At 42.2% G+C, this 24,541-nt stretch overlaps 1 long non-coding RNA gene across 9 annotated transcripts in view; it reads right to left on the bottom strand.

Annotated features, from left to right (window-relative positions):
• Nucleotides 1-686: 686 nt before the first annotated feature.
• The window catches only part of LOC110353786 (uncharacterized), a 59,346-nt gene continuing 35,491 nt past the window's right edge, over nucleotides 687-24,541 (bottom strand). The window contains exons 1-9 of one of the 9 annotated variants that reach the window (XR_011811988.1): nucleotides 17,490-23,848; nucleotides 17,230-17,373; nucleotides 16,500-16,771; nucleotides 15,827-15,977; nucleotides 15,327-15,462; nucleotides 9,041-9,129; nucleotides 3,781-8,063; nucleotides 3,520-3,605; nucleotides 687-1,321 (exon numbers count right to left, since the gene is read on the bottom strand). This is a non-coding gene — a long non-coding RNA (uncharacterized lncRNA). Of the gene's footprint in view, nucleotides 1,322-2,301; nucleotides 3,404-3,519; nucleotides 8,064-9,040; nucleotides 9,130-15,326; nucleotides 15,463-15,826; nucleotides 15,978-16,499; nucleotides 16,791-17,229; nucleotides 17,374-17,489; nucleotides 23,849-24,541 lie in introns of those variants that run through there. The other 8 variants (XR_011811987.1, XR_002404762.4, XR_011811991.1 and 5 more) reach the window with 8 other exon arrangements.

The raw sequence follows: 24,541 nt of genomic DNA, 5'->3' as shown, positions 1-24,541 counted from the left end.
AATAGCAAAATGCAGCAGAAGTTTATATGCAAGTTTTCCATGTGTTTTGGACCATAGGGGCTGTAAGTGCTTTGAAAGCACCTAGGGTTCTAACCAGACACAAAACAGCTGTTCCCTTGCACTTCTTGCTAGATAATAATTTGAAGGACACAATACTTATAAATCACATTGGCTACCTAATAAACAAATTATGTACAGAAATACTCAACAGCATCTTGAAATCTAGCCCTGTGTGCACAGCCTGACTTCCTGTCGAGCCTTTTATTTACTGTCCACGATGATATTCTCTGTGGATCTTGAACTTTTGCATGAATGCTTTCAATCTGCCGTTCATGCTTCCTTTACTCAGCACAGTCATATTTTGTTCTCTGGATGTTATGTGCAGCATGAATCTGTCTCATGACACTGGTCCCAGAGTTTATTGAAATTACTGGTGTATCTATTTGAAGAATAGACTTTATCAAAATTTCTGACCTGGTAGCAACGTGTCTTAGGGCTTTGCTGGATTAGCGTGGATCTTCCTCTTGGAAGTGACTCTCGTGTGTGATTTTTACAGTGAGTTTGTAGTATTAGAGTCTGTAATACACCTTGCAGCTGCAGGTGAAAGACCTGCCACGTACCACTGTGGGCAATATTCTATCAAGCTAAGATAAGGGTCTTTCTTCATGGGACAATTTTAAGCTAAATATAGAGCAGATAATTTTAAAAAATGTCCTCTGCTCTCCACAAAAGAACCAAGACTATTAGCAAACACAAAGTAGGAGCAGTGCAAGCAGAAGGAGGAGCTGCATTGACAGTGTCTGTTGTGCTGTTGCATGCCAGCTTCTCCAAAGGAAAGCAGCTCCCATAGGCCAGTTTTTAGGTTTTTTTTTGGCCAGAACTGGATTCTCTTGCCCCATCAACTAATGCGTGATACCAGTTCAGTTCAACAGCAGCTTCTTAGCAGATACCAGTGCTGTTGGGTGTTACCTTATATACTTATGTAATTTCAGTTGAGCTAACTTGATGTAAAAGAACACCCTTTTGTCACCTTAGCTATACCAATGCCTTCGGGCACCATAAGGTCAGTCACCATCTTTTTGACTGATTACATATCCCTGAGCTGAATAGCGATCTCCTGGGTTCACCTTAATAAGCAATGACGTGCCTTCGAAAACTGGCAGCAACATGAGAATATAGTGAGTATTTTTGCCAAAAATAAATGTTTCTCTTGGGTCTCATACTCTGCTATAAGCTCTTGTAGTAGTTGACTTCCAGCATTGTTGACAGCCTTTGGTCCTCAAGAGGTTCATACACAGCTTATGAGAAGCAAGTAGAGACCCTAGGAAAGAAGTTGGATAATTTTACTTATTTCATTCTAGAGGATGGTGATTAGTCCTCACCGTGCTTTATTGCTTCAACTTTGAGAAGTAGCAGAATCCCTAAATTCCTCCGAGTCTGTGAAATCAAGTGAGACTGAAGTGTCTGTAACACCCTGTTGTAATAAATAATGTCGGAGTATACTAAATGGAATTTAAGGCAACAGTCATCTGTCATAAACACTTGAACTGAGTGCAAGACGACCTTTATGAAGGCACTACAATAGGCTGCAGACTGTGCTGCTGCTGATTTCTTGAGGAACTGTAGGCATCCAAGGACCCTCATAGTCCTGCTATAGCTTTTTTTGTCTTTAAGGCCTTAGCTGCAGGAAATTCCTCTTATGAAGGGCCCTTACAGCATTGCTGTGAAGGAGTCTAATCTCTCTGAAGTAATGATAAAAATGCAGGACTGAGGAATGCAGAGGAGACGGGAGTTGTTGACCTCACTGGAACTCGGATAAGTCAGTGGAAGATAAAGAGAACTGCACCAACCTCCAATATAAAAACAGGGCGATGCAAGGAAAGGTCAAAGAATTAAAACAAGTCATTTGATAGCGCCTCAATAAGGCAGCAAAGAGTTTCTCTACTTGACCTTTAAATAAGCAAGGCCAATTGTGGAAAAAAATGGCCAATTCCTATTACTTTACAGTAAGTAATGGAGCCCACAGTTTTGGATGCCGTAAAAGAACAGATCTCCTGTGACCGACCCCTCAGCAGAAAAGCAGGATATGAGAGAGGAGGGCTTTACTAAAGGAGATTTGCAAGCCTATTATCTTGATGCTTCTCAAACACAGCCCCATCTGAATCCAATTCTAGAGCATTTAATGAACATGGAGAAAACGGAGCAAAATGAAGAGCAACAACAAGAAAAGTCTGACAGATTCTTATAAAAACTGTTTTCATGCTCCACTTTTCATTGACATTTTAAGAAGAAAATATTTGGGTTACAGAAAATGCCCTGAAAGCTCCAACATGAATGTTTGCTGTTTAGGTAGAGTGACCTGCAGGTGAGCACTCAGCAGTTAGTTTCCATTTAAAAAGAGCCACAATTTCTCTCTCCTACATTTGCAGAGTGTGAAGAGTTGTCTGCAAGCAAAGAATGACATTCTGCTAACGCTGAGGGGAAGCATAGCAGAGAATGTCATGGCTAGTTCAAGTGAATTAAAAGATAGTTGATCTCTCACTACTCATTTAAAATCCCCTCCCTTCTAGATTAAGAAACTAGTCCCAGCTTCTTATACGTAAGAGGGGGCATCAAGAGTTTGGACTCATTCCCCCACTAAAATTGTTTATTTACCCAGGGGAGACCACACGCACTTAAGAAATTTACTGACAGGGCCTAACCTAGTGAAACAAATGGTCTTGAAAAATTGTTTTCAGAGATATTTAGTGGCATTTGATGCCATAAAACCACCACAACTATTATCGTCACCACAAGGAGGAGAATTATGTCCCATTGCCAACCCCAGCTCCCTAATTTCTTCTTCTGGTCTGCGCAGGAGATACATGAGTAATGACAGCCACTTGTGAATATCATCCAGTATCAACCTTCACAGCTGTATCTTGGCTTCTTTTCTGGCGTTCAAAGTCTCTTTTCTGAAAACATCCTGACTATCAATTACCGAGGATATGTTTGGTTGCATAATTATAGATGAAGGACAGTTGTACAGAAGGCAACATATATATCTATGCTAATATAAAAATCTCCCTGTAAATCAATCATAAATGTCTCTTCAATGATTTATGACCAGTATGTGGAAGCTGAGAGATAGCTTTGAATGCAGATTTTATTATAAATTATTTCCTAGAATTTTCATCCTAAAGGCAATCGGTTACTATTATTAATAGTCTGTGTGCATCACATTGAAGCGAAATAGAGTACAACGTCTTAAGACAATAAATAACATCAACAAACTTTCTTGTACAACTTCCTCTGTGTGGATATATATCATTAGTCTTTTCCCAAGCAGAAGAGCCTTGATTCTTTCCTGTCTTAAAACCAAAGAAAAATTGCAGTTCTGAAACAGTGCCGTGAAGTTGTACTTCTGCTAAGAGAAGGAGAATCAAGCTCTTTTCATAAACAAACAAACAAATAAATAAATAAGCTTTTGTAGTATTCAACTTTGTTGTTTTACATAAATTGCAGCAGTGCTGAACTGACCTGTTGGGATCGAAGTTCCAGAGGCCCCACTCTGCCAAGTACAAAGTCTGTCTCCACTCTTGTCTTTGTAGATATTCATTTACCACCTGCACCATACGATACAGTAACGATCATTCACTGATTTTCACTGCAGTCATTCAATTACATCAACATATTTTTTCTTGATCAAGCTGAGTAGACTGCCAGTGAACTAATGCTGCGGTTTGCCAAAATAGCTCATTACCAGATCTGATCAAAGTATTTATATCGTACTTTCCTTACCGTTGTTTTTAGTGAGAGTTGCTTTCCCTGTAATAAACGTGCATATTTGTGTGAAATGTTTGTGATTTTTTTTTTACTGAAACAGTATATTTTGTTTACTTGATTTTCTGTCACATTTATTATTTCAGTAAATAAAAATTACAATGTTGATTTTCATACCTTTTATCTATCATTTCCTCTGCGTTTATCAGAGAAATTCATTGAAAAATGTAAAAACATATCCATTCTAAGCTTCAAAATGGAAACTGAGACATCAACATTTTTGTCAAATTGCTTTTTCTATCTTGACTAATTAGCCAGCTGTAAGGGCAGAAAGTATCTTATAGCTCCCTGTGTATTATGAATTAGTGTAATACTGCTGACATTACCCAGGGAAACCATAATGGTTTTCACATCCTACTGAGCTTTTTGTGGTTTTATTTTTCCTAATAGCAGCATTAGAGGGGCACATTTACTTGCTTGACCTGATTTATGAGTACATTTTATTTGTGGGGAGATTAAATTCTGGTGGGTTGGATCTGTTTGGGTTTCCTCGATAGCCTCTGATTAGTTTTGGTACCGGTAGCCCTCGCAGTAAATCAGGTGTCTCAGCTGATTGACAACGAAGTGAGTCTGTGACTCATTACCTGGTAGACGAGCCTTTGCTCGTTTGGTAACTCATTAAGCTGAGGAGATTATTTACAATATTTGCAGCCACCCCAGCCACGGTGGCACTTAGGGCACTCAAAATTTCCATATAAAATGTGAAATATTTGGTAGTTCATAGATGACTCATTAAGATTTGAACTTCAAGATATGCTTTTCTGAGGACAGCTCATCTGGGTGGTGAATGTGACCATCACTGAGCTCCAGTGGTCACCTGGCAGCACAAAGAATGTCCCCTGCCTTTGTCCAAGGTTAATGTATGTGAGGTTTTCTTTGAAACTCAGTATCTCTGCAGTTCTTTAACCTGCACACCGAAGTGCAACAAAGAAAGTGCATCCCTAAAGACACGCAGGTCCCAGCTGCCATGCTCATTTTTTTGGAAGTCAGCCACGTAGGTCCTGTAGAAACTGCACAAGGACAGGCTTCAAGGTGGAGGTGGCATGAGCACTGCTGAGATTAAGAAGTCCCTGAGCCTGGAAGCATGCCTAAGATGAGCCTGAGGGCAAGATAGTGCCTGATGCTTGCAGAGCATCTGAAGTCGCTCCTAAAAGAGGAAAATTACAGCAGCAAGTTTAGTGGTTGATCATCTCTGTTATTAATCATCAACATATTTCATTAAATTTCTTTCTTTTTATCATGTTTTGATGTTAATGCTAGTAAAATTTTAGTGCTCAAATACACTCCTTGACTCCATGAACTGTCATGCCATTCTTAAAAACTCACAATTGTACCAGCGCATCTACACTTCAACAGCAAAACCAGTCTCCAAATTGCTGTGTCCACCTTTACGGCCCTGCCAGAAGGATCCTGGCCCTTCTCATTGTGATATTTGTTTTATCGTCACTTGGATGCCTTGTCTGTCACTCGGATGGCAAGCAATCCGAGACAGGGTCTGTACTCATGTTTTCCATTAAGCGGCGAGCACACAGCAGAGGCAGAGGGGGATATTAAATAATAATGACAATAATAATACATCTGATAGAGTTCAGTTCCGCTTTAGCACTAAATGGAAAGCTGAAAGCCTCCCTATGGATCTTTTCCATCTTGAGCATCAATGAGTGTAACAGATGCATCAGTTTTAAATCAGCGCCTTGCATGACAAATAATACTGATCCATGTGGTTAGGAAATCTGGGCCTAACTGGCACAGTTTGGTTGGCTGCAAATGATGCTGCTGTGTCTGCAATGTCACCTATAAAATCTATAGATGGGGACCACTTTTTTAACTGGAGCAAAACAACGTAGATTTCTTGAAATGGCACGAGTCCTTTACCTCCAACTTGATATGACCCTTATGAAATAAAAATAAAAATGATGAAAATAAGACTTTCTTTTATGATTTAAAAAACACCTGCAAACAGGAAAGGATTAGTGAAAACCAAAAGAGGAATGAGGAAACAACTGGCGATGAAAACCACTGATCCATTTAAATACAGATGAAACAATTTGGCCATGCACTGGGAAGGAATATTAAACAGATACAAGCTATTAATTTTCACTGAGGGTCAGCCTGGGAGCTCGAATAGAAGGCAAGGTTCAAGTTAACCCTTCACAGCAGGGAGGATCTCACCATAAATCACAGGTTCTTCCTGAGCTCACAGACATTGCAATTTGGGGTCAATTGTGTTAAAGTGCAAGGAGGGGTACATCTTCCTTGTCTCCTACCAGCATTGTGCTCAACATGCCAATCTCTGCTGGGGGCTGCTGATACAGCTCCTGTAATATCTGGGAGATGTTTTGGACAGGTGGTAATGTTTGTAGAAAGAAGGGACCATTTGGAAAGTGGAAACTCATCAAAAATTACCAGGAAAGCTAGCAAATGGCAAAATCGGGATGAAGAAATATCGATCCCTCTCATTTATTTCTTACAGGTCCAGGGGGAAAGGCTGTGTGGTGAGACCAGTCTCCATGAAACATGCAGTTTCTGCTATTAGGGCTTCTCCTGGGAGCAGAGACCTTCCAGCTCATAGGTCAGCATCATATATTGCAAACTCCCTGCCAGCTGGACTCTCCCGGTGGTTTTTAATGGCTTCAGAATTTGAGCATCCTCCATGGTGAGCTGAACAAACACGAAACTTGTATAAGACTTCAGGAGGTCACTGGCTCACCTTTAGTTTTGAGGTACAAACTCTGCCCAGTTTTGCTGGAGAGGAAGAAGGATGCTGGGAAAATATGGGCACTTAATGCGAGGAATTTCAGCCTTGATGCATTTATTCTGAGCACTCCTCCTATAACAGAGCACTTGCCACCTCTCAGCTGTCTACCCAGCCAACTTTTTGTCCTTGTCCTTAAAAAAAAATAAAAAAAATTAAACTGTACAAGAAATCACTGCATTTGTCCACAGGGGACAATAAATGCCACTCTACTCAAACCTTACTACTCTTTCAACTATTCCATTCCCTACTGCTAAAAATAACAACGTGAATGCCTTTACATCAGTCTTTTCTATTACGATTAAGACTGTGCCGGTCATAAAGGTCACCATAAGATAGACTACAGACCACAAATCCCCACCTGCCAGCATGACCAACATGTTAAACATTGGAGTGCAGCTTGGTCAAGTGACTAGTCTAGAGTGAGAAATGAAATCAATACCCACTCTGGTGAGAAATGTTAAAGATGAGCATCCACCGTCGGCTATATTCAGGTGGCTGAGAGTCTGGAGTGCCTTATTTTCATGTTTTTACCCTAGAAGTTACCTTAAAAATCACCCCTGAGACTCTGTAGCAATGGCAACTTACTCCTGCAAGCCTGTCTTTGAGTTTATCCAGGTATTCCTGCCGGGAAGGACCTGCTCTGCCTGGCTGTACCGGGGAAGATTTGGATTGCTTCTGCCTGTGAAAAACTCTCCAACAAAACTGTTTTAGCTAGTCGAGGGGGATTGTATTTCTATCCCTCACAAGAGAAATATTCCAGGTATAGCTAGATGCATTTTTAATGATCCAAATGCAAGTCGTGTGGAGTAAAAGCCCTTATGCCCCCTGTTCTCCCTTCCCAACTCTCTCTGTTGTGTCATATCCTTCCAAGACAAAAGGCTTGTAAGTGAAATATATTGTGCATAAATCCTAACAGTAACTGCTTTTCCTAACGAGATCCTTTAACCACGTTTGTAATGTGTTCAGCACCAAAACACATGGCAAATCCGTCAATGGTGATTTCAATAACCTCTGCCACCATTATACCATGTTACATCTTATTGAATCTGATTTAACCATAGATGTTTATAGAGGGCAGGTTGATCTCTGTCTCCATAACTATTTTTCAGTTGTATCATTCTCTATTTGGTCTTCGAAGGCAGCTCGATTTTCTTCTTCTACATTTTATTTTGCTTTCAAAGTTGCCTTAGTCAAGCAAACAAATGGGAGTTCAGATTGATCTTATTTCTGTTTACAACAGGTTGATCTTGAGTTCAGAAGTATCACCATTTAAAAAAGAACTGAAGTTTTAGTCATGAATACTGGAGTGTGTTTTATGTGCAGCCTTCTGGTCTTGGAAACAAAGAGAAAAACTGAAGCGTTTAGCAAGTATGCTCCTTGAATATGTATTTTCAGGTCAGCCTTAAAGGCAGCCTCTTCTTCACAAAAGCAAATCCAGTACTGAAGCTGTAAGTCCAGACGCATTCTTAAAACTTGGCCCTGTCTGAAAAATAATTAATAAGAAGAAATAAAATTATGTTTGTGTAACCTTTCCATAGAAGATACCTCTAATTGGTACAGATATCAGTGCAAAGAGAAGCACTCGGAAGAAGCTTTGATTACAATTCACATTGGGACACTGCTTACTAAAGGGCAATCACTTCTTTCATTAATTGCTTTAAAAATAAGATTTAGGGAAAGCTTCTTATGAAATAATTATGGGACTAATGATTCCTGTTGCAATCTATGGCAATGTTTCCACTGAGTTCAGTGGGAGAAAGTTGTACCCTCTCTTTCAACAGCAGCAAGCAAAGCCACAGCTTGGATCAGCCCGTTTGTTTCACCTGGGTTTGGTTTTAAGGAAATTGGCTGCTGAAGAGGTGAGTGTGGCAGAGAAATGCCAAAGCTGCAGGTCTGGTTCTGGCTGCTGAATGCAAAACACATGCATAGCAAACACCTCAAAAAGTGCAAGAGAGAAAATTAAGTCTGGATATGTTTCATCTCTCCAGGCAATTTTTCTTCCTAGGTTACAAGAATCTATTCTTTTTGGTTGTTTAATAAAAAAAAAAAAAAAAAGTCACAGAGTGTAATTGTTAAAACGAGCAGTGGGAAATGCAACAGCCTGACAAGAAATTACATGTCTTATTTATCTCCACCTAAGTTGCTCCTCCAGGAGGTGCGTGCTGGTGAAATGTATTGCATTCGAACGTGCGCCTCCGATGCTTGTCAGAGTTATTTCCCCATGGCTCTGCAGCAGTTTCTTCCCCACCGTTAAGTCCTGTAGGTAAATACAAACCCAGGCCTGGACTACCTATGGTCTTACTAGAGCCTTGTTCCTCCCCTGCCCTTGCTATTAATGCTGAGGCAGGAATGAAGCAAACGAGGCAGAACTGGAGTTCTGTGGGTGGCCTCCTGGCTGTAGGAAAAATTAAATCAAAGCTCAAGGAGTAGATATCCCTGGGGAAGAGGGTTGGTGCTTACAAGCTTTCTCTGCAGATGCTTGAAAAACTGCCAGAGCACGATGCACAGCACGCAGTCCAAGATCAACGGGCTTTGGCTGGAGTATAGACCTGGAAAGGTATGACAAGAAGAAAATAACATTTGGGGTACATTTATTTCATGGAAGGTGCAGAATAAAGTCAGATCCTGATTAACCAGATTGGAATTCTTCTGTGCAATGATTTAACAGGATACTGATGTGCCGATAGCATTTGCACTCAGCTTAGTTAATGTTGGTACATCACACTCCTGTCCTACAAAAATACGCTGGCTTTCACAGATAGCAATCTGAGGGCATCGAGGGTCTGCTGGGATGGATGGCTTCTTCTTCTGAGGAACTTAGCTACTATTTTGATCAGTGCAGTGTAAAAAACCTGAAGGGAATTTAAATTAGATTTAAATTATTTCTTCAATTTTGCCGTCCTTATGTATATTGGGAAGAAAGAGAGCAAGCAAATAATGAACAATATTGCAATTATACCTTCAGAGCGTTTGGCTTATGTAGGGCAACTGGGCCAGCAGATGGTGAATGCAATTTGATGTACAAAAGTATGAAATAACTGATCTGGACAGAAGGATTAAAGTGGTGTGTGTGTATAAACTGCACATGGATCACAAAAAGTATATTGGGCTATTATGGGAAATCACTGAAGCCTGAGCACAGATGCTGCAAAAGACAAGAAATCAAACTGCACTGGCACAGTAACAGAAACAAAGACAAAAGGTGAGAGTGCTATTGTTTTAGTCTTTTGTGCACGGTGCACGCTTTGATCTGCTGGAAGGAGAGAGCTGCCTTGGGGCGAGGCACCGAGGGATCTAGTTGGGAGCAGAAAATTCACAGAGACTGGGCTAACTGACAGAGTAAGCTACCAGAAGACGTGATTATAGAAAAACATCTTTAAGGAAAGGCTCCATCAGGGTGTTGCATTTCTTATACTAGCCCTCAACAAGACAGAGCATCTTATTAGCGTTGGCAAAGTGGGCCTGGGTGGGGAAAAAAGGCCAGGCTCACTCTTCCAAAGCACAATGCAAGCACAGAATATGTAAAATGAGGACACGCACTTGAGAGTACTTAATGAGAAGCACAAAGTTTTTAGTTGGTAATAGCCACTTAATCAAATAGGCCTTATATAAAGTCCTTCTAATCCTAGCTCATCAGCTGAAGTTATGCATCGCTGGGGTACTCCCAGGACAGAACTATAGTTTAGCTGGTAAAGAAGACTAAACAATACCAGGAAATTTGGGTGATGCTTCTGGTTGTGTTGCTCACTCCCTAAGGGGATGTGTGCACTGGTGGGGATCCCTGGGGACGTCCTGGCTGAGCTGGCTCTCAACATGGGCTGGGGGATGGCAGACACCGATGTGCCTACATTGCTTTGGGAGCCTCCCTCTGTGTCTGCACTGCTCCATGTGGAAACGTTTGTGTTTCCTGCTGAGCTTTTCTAACAAATGAGTGGTGCCATGGAGTCTCTGCTGATCTGAACTTATGTCTTATTGCCTTCATGCTTGGGGAAGATTATAATGTATGGCTAGCACAGACCAGCAGGACATCACTGTTTTCCTTATTTCCTAGCTGGCTAAGGTACTTTTGGCTGGACATTTGGTGGGTGGAGAATTGCTTCAGTTCATTTCCCATCCGTAACCGAGTGAATCAACTCATTTAGGCAGAGCTCTGATTAGCAGACCTGGTGTAGAGGCATGAGGAAGTTCTTACTTGCTTTTCTGTCCACCCACAGTCACACAGTCCAAAATCAAATTAAACCTTCACCCTAGAAATGTGTCCTTTTGTGTGATGCGCTTAATTCCTGCAAAGGACCCCAGAGTGCTGAGGAGTCAGAATGGCGCAGCCTTAAGGGCTGAAGAGCAGTAAAAACCTGACTTTTGGATTTAATGTCTGGAATAGAAAATAAGAGTACTGGAGAAAATCAGTTTAGGGGAAGTAAAAATGGATATTTAAAAAAAAAAAAAGTTTTCTCCAGCTTTGGATTATTTACCTTTATAAACTTTTCTCCCTTTTAAAAAATCAGTTCTAGGTCAATTTTTTCAGTAAAAATTCCTGTCTCAGCATGAAGAGGCAAATCCTTTCAGCTTGAAAACCTACTCCTGCAAATGCCATGCCAGAAGTGAGATATTTCGTTTGAAAAATGTGTACGTGGAAGTTAGGACATAAGAATCTGCTCCCCTCACTTTTTCTGTCCTTCATTGTTAGCCTAAGTCAGCTCGAATGCATAGTCTCAGTCTGTCTGAATCACTATTAGGGGGAAATGCTCTTGCTGAAAATACTTTAGCTGGATCCTTTTCTAGAGCCACCAAATCCTTAGATACGAGTTCAGTTTTGTCTTCTTTTTTATTCCCTTCTTCAGAAATCTGGGGGCTGACAGATGGAAATGAGAAATATGCTAACTTGTTTGACTGTTTCTTGCTCTTTCTCTGCTCCCGTGGATGATCTCCACTGCCCCAAATCCCCAAACCTGCCTACATCTACAAAGGAGGTGTCAAGCTGGAAGACAGGCCAGTAATATATAAACCAGGAGCATGGGTAAATTTGTAGTAATTAAGGTGGAGACCTGAAAAAAAGCAACCCTTAAGGGATAAGTTAGTATTAGTTAGCTTTAAAAGAAATTGCAGGAGTGTGCTCAGACCTTATTAGTGGATATTCCCTGGGTAGAGAATACATAGGACATCTTAAGAGTTAAGCTGAAAAAGAAAAGCTTCAGCAAGGGTTGCTTGGCTCATACGAAGGCCAAGAAGGATTTCATTTAAATTTAATTTAGTGAGAGTTTTCTGGCTAAGAGATGTGACCTGCTCTCTTTGAACCTTTGCTCTTAGAGCAGAATTCGCCAACATGCCACCTCTCCAGCTCCGGCAGTAGGCAGAAAAGACAGGCTGAGTACAACAAACTGCCTGCACCAGCAAAGAAAACCCATAGCATGGGTTCCAAAGCAGGTACTGGAAAGAAATTGGACCCCAAATACATGACATGTGAAACGAGGCAGCAAGGAAAGGCCGTTGTCCCAATCTCCACCAGACCCCACCTTTAGCAGAGAAAAATTGCTGATAATTAAGTGTTAGATTTGGCACGTGGTGTCTTTTGGCTTTCTTAAATTCTATCCCTTCTCCCTGAATTTGTGAGACAAAATGTGGTGTGGCTCAGCAAAGTTTTTGATGCCGTGCCTCCATCCTACGATGGAGCTCCTCATGGAGATGCCAACACAGGCCTAGTGGTGGCAGAGCCGTGGTGACGTCTGGTGACACCTGCAGCTCCACAAACAGGCTGGCTCTCCCACATCCTAACAGCTCGCTAATACTGCTTCCTGAGCTGCACGTACTGCCTGGGCACGGATTAAGCCTCTCTGCATTGCACAGTGTGACCTCTTCTTTAGTTGTCCTCATTTGCCAGAATTTGTCCCTGCTGTGAGCCAGGCCCCTTGTGCAGCCCAGTCCCAGAGAAAAGCCTTGGTGCTGGGGCTGCACGAGTAAGTAACAAAGCGTGATTGCCCCCAACATGAAAAAAAGAGAGAAAGTGAATTTTGTAGCTGTAATAAATGCATTCAAGCCTGGAGTTGGGGCTGACAGTAATTCTGCTCTCTCAAGTGGCTAAGCTGGCCTGGAGCTCCTCACTGCAATCCACGGTGCCTCCAGCGCTGCTCTCCATCTGACGCCTCACCCAGACAGAGCTTTCCTCTGCCCCAATCCCCTCCCCGAGCAGCACAGGCATGCTGGCTGTGGTAGTGCTTTCTGATATTGAGAACAAGGGGCATTTCTGAAGCCTTTTACATCTCTGTAGCATCTCGCAGATACTAACTCATGTTAACTCTCTGGCAAGTCGACGCTGCTTGCCATCAATTCTTTCTGTTCGTTTTAGTGCAAAAGGTTGAAAGGAAAAGATGCTGGCACAGTGCTTTCACTGGCAGAAAGCCAAATCAAGTGTGGAAGACCCCCATTGGTTATAATTAGAGATATAGATCATCTTCTCTCGCACTGTCAGTGCAAGAAATGTGTTTAGTATTTAAAGGCATGGGGACACAGTTCCTTATGACATTTTTTCTTGTTCTCCACAGATAGCGTCTTGCAAAATCAGATGGTTAAACAAATGTAATTAAGCAAATTTCTTTTGATTATTGATCATTCTTTGTAACTTGAATTTAAATAACTGTACTACATAAAACACTAGTTTTGTTTTCTTTGTTGTCAAATGCAAAAATCATTTTTTGCCTGTATCCAGTATCAATAAAATGAAGTCTGCATAGTCCCATACCCTGATCACACTCCCTGACGTCAACCCAGATAACGCATCATTTAATCCAGAAGAAACAAACTGTTGTCAGGTCTGTCACCTTTAGGAAAAATATCATCCTTTTTTCTTGCTCCTGGCTTATCTCCAAAGTACTTCTCACTTGACTGACTCCAGTTTTGATGATTAATCAACCTGTTTTCAGGCACCTAAATGCCTTTCCCGAGCAGAAGAGGACCTGGATATTAACTCCGGCAGCATTGTGCTTGTATACAGACCCATCACTGCTGTTTGTTAATCATGGCGGTGTGCCTAGCAGTTGGGGTTTGTAGTGTTTGGGGAAGTCTGAACTCCAGTCAGATCCATCCATCTATTGTCTCTCTTTTGAGCACATTGTCTAGTGATCTAATAACGACCACGGTTCAGCCTTCGCCTCAGCTGAAAATTGGATTCAGATGAAAACTGACTTCAGGTGAAAGCTGGCAGAATTTGACCTCCAGGCCCGGTAGTTTGGAGGAAGGTTAGGGGCAGACGTGAAGACACGGGATAATCTCCTGAATCTCAAGAAGCCCAGCAAACAGCAGTTAAAAAAATGACAGGAAAAAAATGCTACCCTCAGTGCAATCATTATAAATGTATCTGTAGGGCTTATCTCAGGGAAAACCCACCTACTTGGCTGGATGTCCCTGCCCTTCTCCTTTTGCCCTTCACTGTTTTGCAGCCACAACCAGCAACGATTCTCCCCTTTCCTCCGGCTGAATTCAATCTCCCACCACAACGGCAGCTGGCACCACCTCAGCAGACACAGAGACATTTTGGGCACTGCCAAGCCCATTCACATTGCCAGAGGAAGGATTATTATCTGCTGAATCAATGAGACCTGTGTCAAACTCAACTGTCTTTCCAATACCCTGAGCACTTTACTGCTGCATATGTCTGAGGAAATGGGAACTATTTAGTGATAAATACTGAGGTGCGATCTATATCCCATTGCTGCAGGTGTTGTATGCTCTAGGTTGTTTCCATGTATATGGAAACGTGAAATAGATGCAATAGGTATTTGTACTTCTCGAGGCATGCATTTGGAGCTATGAAAGCTCAGAAAAAGACCTCCCTGTCTGGAAATGAAGTAACAGTCACAAAGGTTAAAAAATCTTGAGTGGCAAAGTTTGGGCTCTAGTTATAAAACAGCTGTGGTGTTAGAACTGTGCGTGGAAATTTTTCAGGTCATCCCAGCAAAGAGGAGTTTGTGTAAGCTCCCTTTCCAGTAACACTTTACTCAAACCCCTGCACAAACAAATACACAAATGCTGGCAGATGCCCCCCTGCATAGAGAGAGCTGGCCACATAGCAGGCACCATGTGTGAGAAGTATACTTTGTCCCACACTGCTTGAAATCCCAAAGATTTCCAGAGAAGTGCAAACATTGCACTGTAGGTTGGCCACTTCCACCCCTTGCAGTAATCTGAGTTCTGCCTCTAACTTCTGCCAGCATTTTTAAGCAGGGCTGGGGCAGCCCCTATCTATAAATACTCCTCTTCCACACCAATATTTGAAATTCCAGCTGATCAAATTCTGTCTGCTACGCCGCTCTTTTATTTATTACACATTAATGCTTTGTGATACCCGTCCCATTTCTCTCCCCTCTTGTCACTGCTAGGTGAGTCTCGCTAGGACATGCTCAGGCTCTGGAGGATTAAAAAAATGTGTGTTTTTCCCAAACTGAGAGCCCTGTAGCTCTCAGCCCGTGGTGTTTCCAGGATGTGAAATAACTCAGTCAGCAGGACAACATGTCAGTCACTAGCACAAGCCAAAAATAGCCCATGCACAGCCAAAGTCAAAGGGCTAATATGGTGCACTTAGAGCAGATGTTTAAAAGCTTGTGCACGAGCTATACGCTTATTAGACAGCCTGGATCAACTGCAAAAGGCCTTCGGGAAGTGTTAAAGCTCTTGGCTAGGACACTCTCATCTCTGTTGGAGGCACTGGAGATTAGTCATTCTTAATAGTTAAAAAAAAAAAAAAAGCGCTAACCTGGTCTGAAGTCTTGCTCAGAGGTCTCCTGGCCCTGACGTCATTCTCGTTTTGCGCCAAGTGTTCATTAAATGCACCAGGAGTTTGGTCTCAGGAAGAACTATCCAGGGATATTTATGGCTCAGGAGAGTGTTGTCTTAGGGAGAATGGGGGAGAAGCAACTGCTTTAGAAATGGGGAAAGTTGGTAAATATGAAAGGGCAAGAGATATTTTACAACAACAAAATAAATATTATATTATTCATATAGGTTTATATATATATAAATATATTAAAAAACACAATATGTTAGTAACACAATATATTAAATAATATCTGAGGAATGGTGGCAGGACTCAGCCAGCCCAGTGGCACTGCCAGCTTCATTTTGCTTTTGGACCAACGTTTGCTGAAGCACCAGATCCTGGTAAGTTTTACTTCAGGCAATATTCAAGATTTTGCCATTTTTTCCCACCCAGTATCTCAAAAAAGCTCCATGATGAGCAAACTATTTCCTGCCCACCTTTATTGTTTCTGCTGTAACTTTACTCTTGTACATTTCCTAGTTATAACTCGAGTCTTTTTAACAGAAGTGAGCCCCTTCTAATATTTTCTCCGCTCTTGGTGGAAGCCAGCTGAGGGAAACCCCATAAAAGTGGTCCTTAATCAGAGTCCTGTGAAAAACAAGGATTGTTGTTGTTGTTTTTATGATAAAAAACACTGTGGTATTAAAAAATTAATCCAAATATGTGATTTTTTTTTCCCCTGACCTTTCTGGCATGGCTGTGTGAGAGCTCTACCAAGGGCAGAGGCAGAAGTTGCTGAAGGCAGTGTATTGTGGAACAATTTTCTAACAGAATAGGGCAGAAACTGAGAAATGAGCACTGGCTCAGCTGAAAAGCTCAGGTTAAGTGCTAGAACAAAAGCCCATTGAAGAATTAATTTGTAGACCTTGCAAAGAGTAAGGGAATGAAATCTCGCTAAATGAGTTATTCATATTTTTACCTAGCAGGAGTAAGCATGAGCTACTGAATGGTAGCACAATGATGCACTGATCTACCTGCAGTGCATTAACTGGCTCATTTATTCTGAAACAAGGTTGTGGGTAACAAGGAGCTTCATTAAATGCTGATCTCAAAAAAAAAATAATAATAAAAAATAAAAAAAGTGGCTTTGGCCCACAGGCCCACATTTACCTTTTTCAGACCCTCCTGGGGGTACTGAAGTTTACTGGAGCTAGGAAGGATGTCTTAGGAAACCTGGTGGTGTGGGCAGGGCAGGTGGTCCATCTCCTGGGGGTGCGGATTCCTGAAGCTGCCGGTGCATTTTGCTCCTCGCAGCACATTGGATCTGGTTCCCTGTCATCAGCTGAGCTACCTACATTGTTCTGATTGGATTTGGCACCTGGAAAAAGCTTTCTTTCAAGAGTGAGAGAGCAGCAGTACTGTGTAGTGCAGCTGGCATCATCCTAGGAGTGAGAAAGAGGGCTGGCAGAAAACAAAAGTTTGACCTATATAGAAAGATCCATCTGTTTATGGGAATGTTTCTTAGAGTTAGCTTCTACACCCACTTTACCTGTTGGTGTTGTTCTGACAGCTTAACAGAAATTGTCTGGTTTTGCCAGAAAGGGTCTTTTTTTTTTTTCCCTGCTGCAACCTTTCTCCCAAGATTACTGCCTGAAGCGTTGTGCTGGGGAAGGCTGAGCCCCCAGACCTACCATCCTTGTATGGTTTTCAGCAGCATACTGAGTTCCCTTAAGGCTGTTCTGCTCTTTTTTTTTTTTCCTTTTTTTTTTTTTTTCTCCTGTCAGCTGCCTGCATTTGACATCAACCATTGTATTAATAAATAGACCTTTCCCCACACCAATCAGGCAAGCATATGGAATATGGAGCAATAAATGACAAAGCAGCCCCACATCTTTCATACCGTCGTTGGCCTTCATGTCTTGCAGGAGAGAATTTCCTCCATCTGGTTTCACCATGGCTGAATGATCTTCAGTATTAAATGCAGGGCAAAAGTGAAAGATCACAACACCAGAATCCTCTGTACGTAACATTACAAATGACTTGCCTGCAAATGGAATGAAATGTCAGAAGATGATATCAAATAAATGAAGATATCACCACAACTACTCATGTGGAGCATAACGTCTCAGACCTTCTCTCTATTATTTCAAAGGCACTCACATTTCAAAAGAGTGGGTTTTTTTCTCCTCATCACAGAGAAAACTGATGCTGTAGAATTGAAAACACAATTGTGGTGCATGCTGTGTGAGAAGCAGCCACTTGCTGCCTTGGAAACCTTGAAAAGACTTTGTCTCTGATTCTAGTTTCTCTTTCTCTCACCCTCTAATTATGTAAGCCCCACTCATTTAGATTTGGATTCAGCATGCTTTTCTTCCAGGTATCCATTACACCATTAGTCGGTTGCAATGTCAGAATGACCTGGTGGGAGGGTGAAAACCATCACGGGCTGATTGAGGAAGCTGGGTGTTGTTCCTGGATGAGCCTTCCTGTAAGTGGGATACAATGGAAGAGATTCTCCGCGTCAGTTGTGGTGCCAGTGTGATGGCAACAGCCACGCCGCCTGCTCAGCCATCGGGGTAGCTGAGCTGGTAATTTAGATGTAATTGGGCACCACTGAGTCTATTTAATGGGGCCCCTGATAAATAGCTCTCCTGCCTAATTGGTGCAGTTACCATAGAAGGGACTGGCCCAGAGTGTGGAGCAATACAGGCACCTTACTCCCACTGAAATCAATTATGCTGAAATCAATGAGAGTTAAACAGCTGAATAGCTTTAAAAATCTGGCCCTCGGTGCACCCCAGAGCTATAATTTATCAAAACACCAAATAAATGGCATGCCTAGTTGATTTCAATGGGTGTGATAGGTTTATGGGAGTTATTACTGGAAAGCCCTCAGCTTTTAATAGATATTCCCTGTTATTTCTCCAGAATCTAAGTCTGTTGATGTGCAAGTGCAATGAAAATGATTCTGCTTCAGGAAGGCTATCAGGGTGGAATACAGCATATCTTGATTTTGGCCAGGGAAGGGATACTGGATTAGACAGGCCTCTACTCTCATCCCATGCAGTTCTTAGCAGGGCGATTGAGGCAAAATTCTGAGGTCCTTGCTGCATCAAAGCTCACCTGAACATCACTGGGCACAAAACCAGCAGTGACAGTAAGGATGGAGCCTTTTTTGTACACTGCAGTGTTGTAAAATCATCTGCACACAAAAATGGGACACTACCATGAGTGCTTTAGTTTTCCAAAGAAAAAGATTATCCAATTAGGGTGAACTGGTGCTTGCTGGCATGACCTTATTGCTCTGTTGCAGCTGCTAAGCAGAGTGAATTATCTTTTTATAACTGTTGTACGGTGCTTCAATGCTTTGCATGTTATTGTAGGTCTCGTTGGCACCAGATACTAAACCATGCTTCAGTCCCTGTGTCCCTGAGAAACAGAGTCACATCAGAGCTGGTACTGACCGGGCATTTGCTTCTGCAGGGGTCGGTGTTTAAAAGTGCCCTGTAGTTAATGGTGTACTAGTGAATGACTGATTTATGTCCCACAGTAGGAATATGTTGTTTTTCAGTTTGGTAGTTCAATCACAACACATTTAGGTCAAACTTTCTACCTACTCTTCTATTTCCTCGTGCCCGTTGATCCTTTGACTTCAGAGTCTTTGTAGAGGTGTGAGTTGAAAAGAAATCAGGAATACTTTTTCTTGATGTGAAGGTTGAGGTGGCAGTATGCTGGATGCCCTCAGAGGATAAATGGCCAAACTCTGCCTCGCTGCAATGTCCCTAGGAATCCCAGCACTGTCAGGATCACAGCAGGGTCATTTGCAGGCTCTGATGGATGAAATGAATTTGCTCATTTATCAGAGCATTTTCATGATGCCTCATAACCTGCTAAACCAGATGCCGAGTATCAGTCTTTTAGAGAGTGACAAATAATCTCAGTGCTGAGATGACTTCATGTTGCTAATTGGGCTGCTGATGTGGTGTCAAAGACATCAGGTTCTGGCACCCGTACTTGATGACAATATGAAAACTCTGTGGTGATCTACATACTGGCTCAGTGACTGACTTTATTCTTTCCTGCTCAGAATAGCAGTATTTCCTCACCCCTCCGGTGAATGACATGTTTCTCACATTTTTGTGGCGCAGCTTGGTCAAAAGGCTTGAAGGTGTGAAAGAAAAGTAGCAACAAAAAGTTGCATCACTCCTTCCCAACATAACTCATGCTGGCACTGTTTATATTGTCCTTGTTAAACACGCCAGCGTGCTCTTGAGTTTGCTGTGCTGAGTGGCAAAATCTGCTCGCAGCTGTGCTGCCAAGGGTAAGCCAGGCTTTTTCTCTGCCTATGACACCCAAATGTCTTCACTTAGCAGCCAGTTGGTTTGCCCCAGCCTTGAGCCAGGCAGCAGGCACTAAGGAGACAGTGGAAACCTGCTCAAATGTGAGCTTAAGCCCTAGCTGCAACAACAGCATAGATGTGTTTTACCATCCCCAAAATCCTGCACTGCACTGAAGGCAGCTAAAATGCAAATAGGCTCTAGTACTAGAACACTTAATTCCATGTCAGGAGAGATACAAGGCCTTGGGAAAAGCCGTGAGATGCCTCTTAGTCCTTTGGTGTATTTGGAAATAGGACGTTGAGTTCCTGCTTAAGATCTACCACTGAAACCCCCCAGTTTGGTGCAACTGATATATAGATGCCTCCAAGAGCGGTTCAGATAGATTTGCTTTCTCAAGGACGCCTGGAAGGGGCACATGACATCTGTGTATGTTCAGTTGTGCATGCTTTTCTTTCTTTCCTTCTCTACCATAACTTTCTTAAGGTTTCCTTAAGGCAGCAGGCGTGCTCTTCAGTACGGTCTGATCTGCTATTCCATGAGCTAATCTATGCCATGTGGATCCAGTGGCAGCAACGGAACAGTATCCATCAATATCTTGTCTATTTATGATGTAACATATCCACAAAATTCGTACAAGTCCTCCCCAGCTCTACTCGCAACAGGCCCCAAGCATTGCTTTCACTCCCTTTTTACCTTGCCTCTGAAGTGATACGTTTCTGTCACTGGGAAACATTTTTGTGATTTTCTGTATTTCTTAGAATGACCTTGCTGGCATTTTGACCACAGTATGTGAGAGACCTGAAATGCTTGCAACCTAGCAAATATGAATTTAATAAATATGTAAATCAGTCTATGTTTATTTATAGCCTAGCAGAACTCAAAAGTCCAGATTCTAGCCAAAAACACTCTGCTATCTATCATTTCAAGTGGCCTAACGCCTCTGTATCTCAAACACCAGGAGATCAACATTGATAAAAAGAATATTTAAAAAAAAATCAGCACCACCACCAAAAAGACAATTAAATTACCTATCATTTCATCCTGTGTAGGTACTGAGTAGAAGCTATGACTTACATAACTCACAGAAACTCAATTTTCAGAGGTACCATTGCCCTGTGGAAATCAGCAGGAGCTCAGCATATTGCTCAGCTTTTCTTCATATTATTTCTTAAACACTAAATAAATATTAAAAAAAACCTATATAGTCGTGGGTAGAGACTCTGTGTTTCTGCAACGTTCAAATGTCATTCAGATTTTCTACCTCTGCCAACATGAAGTTTTTTTCCCAGTCAAAACGTCAAAGCTGAAATTTTGAGGAAGCTCCTCTCCAACAATGTGCTATGGGTTTGGCACAGTCAAGAAGTTTAAGGGCATATACATATTGTCTTGATTTAATTTATAGCGTGACCTAATTTTATCAAACTAATTATGGACTCTGTGATGGTTTACATTTTCCCTTACTTAACTTAAGATTAAATCACCAGGTAACTGATTTATGCTGGAATATGAAAACACAATTTTAAAGTAGCAAAAGCAACTTGACGTGATAGGAAAGAGCACTTCAACTTATAACTGGCTTAGTTACAGTAGGAAATTTGTGCGTAGACTAATCTTAGGAAGTTTAAAGGCCATTCCTTTCTGGAAACCATTCACCAGTGATGAAGGAAGAAAGTTGCCCTCCTCTCATGTTCTGAATGTTCTTATGAGGTGTTAATGAAGCATTTCATCCTTTAATGGGACCACTGGGATTGCAGTTGTCTATATTTTACTTTAATTGTTGTTCATTTTCCAGGGATCAATACTTAGTTCCTAGAAAAGTTGCAAAAAATTCCAGTAATGTAAGGCAGAGAATTACTATGTACCTCGACAATTAATATATAGGTAATGAAACCAACTCCACAGTGCGAGCCAATTTAAAATTCTCTACAACATTGATCTTCCTTTCCAGATGCAGAGGGGGGAAATAATCATGTTGTGTAGCATAAACCGTCAAGATAGAGCAGAGCCCCGGCAGCTTATCACATATATGTTTTGGATTCAGTCATTTAACAGCACTGCTTCAGTGGTGCTTTGGGTGAGATAAAAGAGCCGGCACACGGGGCGGAGAGACCACCAGTATCGCAGAAATTGATGCCAGGGTTTGTTGCCACCAACACTGCTTGATGCTCTCAAGAAGAGAGCTTGCATTTAATACAAGCAGCAAAGACTTTTCTGTCATCAGTTTGATGTCCAGTTGCCACTACTTGAGAGCTTGGCATGAACAAAGGCTGCAGGATTTAAGCACTTTAGAGTGCACTTGCTATACATTTTTAAAATGCCTCTGTATCTTCTGAGCTGTGGTAGTCTGTTTGTTTTTTTTGGCTGGATATCTTTAAGTACAAGAGGCTGCTATAGGATATTTTTACTTGTATCAGGAATGACTGGGACTGCGTTTGAGCAGAAAACAGACTGCTGGGGGAAAAGCCATGATTTCCATGTGTATGATTGTTATTTCTGCTCCCAGACCAGGTCCATCACTATCATCTGGCTCTGTGAACTGTACAGTTTTGTATGGAAAATGTGCTTTTCCTTTTCTACCTCAAACCATCCAGAGGAGAAGCTGATCTTAGTTGCTGTGTAAGTGTAGTAGTGCAGGCTGGAAATTTTCAGATGGATTTTTTTTTTCCTCATCAAAAATTTGCAAATTCAGTGAAAAAGAAACTCCCCCATTTGCTGGAATTCCTGTGCAAATCCACCAGGTCTCTGAAACAACCTTCCTTACCACATTTAAACCCTGCCTGGTTTTCTGCTGGGCTGGCACCTCAGGAGGCCTTCTGGCAGCCCTGGTAATGCTTTGCTTGGCAGCTGCTCTATTTTAGAACAGTTTTTATTAAAAATTATGGCACGTACCCCAGAATGAGAATTTCATCTTATAAAGTATGGAACTGCACTGATGTGGTGGCTGTGTTTCCATAACTTCCACAGCGTGGTTGCTAAATGTCTGTGTAAAGATTCTCCCCAAATCACTGGGAGATTTCAGTCAGACACATGATTTTCATGCATCAGTTGTTGTTAACAATAATTGTTTGATTATAGCTGAGATTATGCTGGATACTACTCCTTGTACACAAAAGAGAAGCACTTGTAAGGTGTGAAATGAAGGTATAGAGCGTATTGAGTGTTGCTGCAAAACTGAGCTTGGTGACAATTCAGCAGAGGAGGTCAGAGAGAGCCTCAACTGTTTGCCTGGACCAAAGCAGGTGCTGAATGGAGGGGCAGATCTGTGATCATGAATGCACATCTGTTTCAGCGGAGTCCCAGGTATAAAAGCCAGAAGGGAGAAGGCCTAAGACAGCGTCAGTAAGATCCCATTCCAGCCTTCTCCCCACAAGGCAGGAGTGCCACCCCGGCCAATGCTCTGCATCGTTTCTCCTCTCTATTGCTCCCAGCTCTGCTCCTGCTTTTTCACAGTCCATATGCAGTACAGCATCCCTTGCAGGCCAGAAATGGTTTCTCATTGTTGCTTGTGAAAATCAGATGATTTGTGCCCCATTGTAATGGAAATAGCGAAGCGCTCAGTGCTCCTATAGCCATCTGAGCCTGAGAGGAGAGCTGGCAACTTCCCCTGACATTGCCAAAAAGCTCGCTGTGTTTCCTCTGCTAAGTGATGCTGTGGACAGAAGCCCCAAGACCGTTCTCCCTGTCAGTTCCAAAGACAAGCATTTCAGGGAGATGCAATTAATCTCTTGTGATTACTTTTTCTTTTTTTTTCCTAACAACTAATTGCAAAGCAATCAGGCTGAGGGGAGGGAGAGCAGGGCGGCAGCACAGGTGGCTGTGACGAAGGGGACTGTCAGCCCCAATGCCTGGCAGAGTTAAGCTGGTGCTACATCACCTGTGAGTTTCAGTTACCAGAGCACTATATTTTGATACAAGGTAATTATGCTTCCACCTCACTTTTTGTCCCTTTCATTTGTTGCTGCCATTGAATTTCAGGCATTATGTGTCACGGTAGAGAAAGACTTGAGAAATCCATTAAAAGCTTCCACAAAGAGAGCAATTTTTCAGACAAATGCACAAAGAAGGAACCGGTCCCCTCCAATGATTAATACCAGTACCTATTCATCAAGCCAGGTGCCAGGCTCTGTGGTAGGAGAGGAGCATTAAGGGCTGTGATGAGTAAGGCCTTCTAGGCCTAAGCCTAGAAACTAAATACATCAGCAAACGCCCAGGAAGCAGCTAGCAGAAACACAACATTACCTTTAGTCCCTGTATTATTAAAACCCGTTTTCACTAGCAGGCTGCAGTTGCCAACCCATCATCAATCTGCCCATGGAGCCAGTTCTGTAAGCACCGCTGGGCCAGCTCTGGCCCTTTGGGTTGTTGATATCTCACCCTCAGGGAGATTCACGTCTCTGTATCTGCGTGGGAGTTTTGGCTGAGAGCATCTGAGGTCTTTAGTCAGCCAGAAGTGTAACCAAGCTACGATCACACCCAGCTATAGATCAGGTACCGGTGGTGAAGTTAATCCACTGGTTGATGTGCATTAGAGAGATCAGGAGGTCGTTGGTTGTGGTTTTCACGGGGAGCTGAGTGGCACTAGTTCGCTACTTCACATGCCATCAGCAGCACGGTGACCCCCCAGTGTTCAAGCAGAAATCCCCCTCCCTAAAATGTCACTTCTCATCTCCTTCTACCGAACTTAATTTTACACTGCACAAAGTGATGCCCCAGATTTCCAACACAGAGAGCTCCTGTTAGGTCAGAGCTCTGTATGTTTTATCATGGGAGCTGGAGAATAAACTTTTTGACTGTGGCTAGGGTGAGTGATCTAGTGTTCTCGGATATACTTTGAGTACGTGTGCTGTGGGGTTTTCCTCCTCACAGCCTCCT

The sequence above is a fragment of the Anas platyrhynchos genome, chromosome 11 (assembly GCF_047663525.1).
Source record: "Anas platyrhynchos isolate ZD024472 breed Pekin duck chromosome 11, IASCAAS_PekinDuck_T2T, whole genome shotgun sequence".
Taxonomy (NCBI): domain Eukaryota; kingdom Metazoa; phylum Chordata; class Aves; order Anseriformes; family Anatidae; genus Anas; species Anas platyrhynchos.
This window is presented reverse-complemented; position numbering and strand designations above follow the sequence as displayed.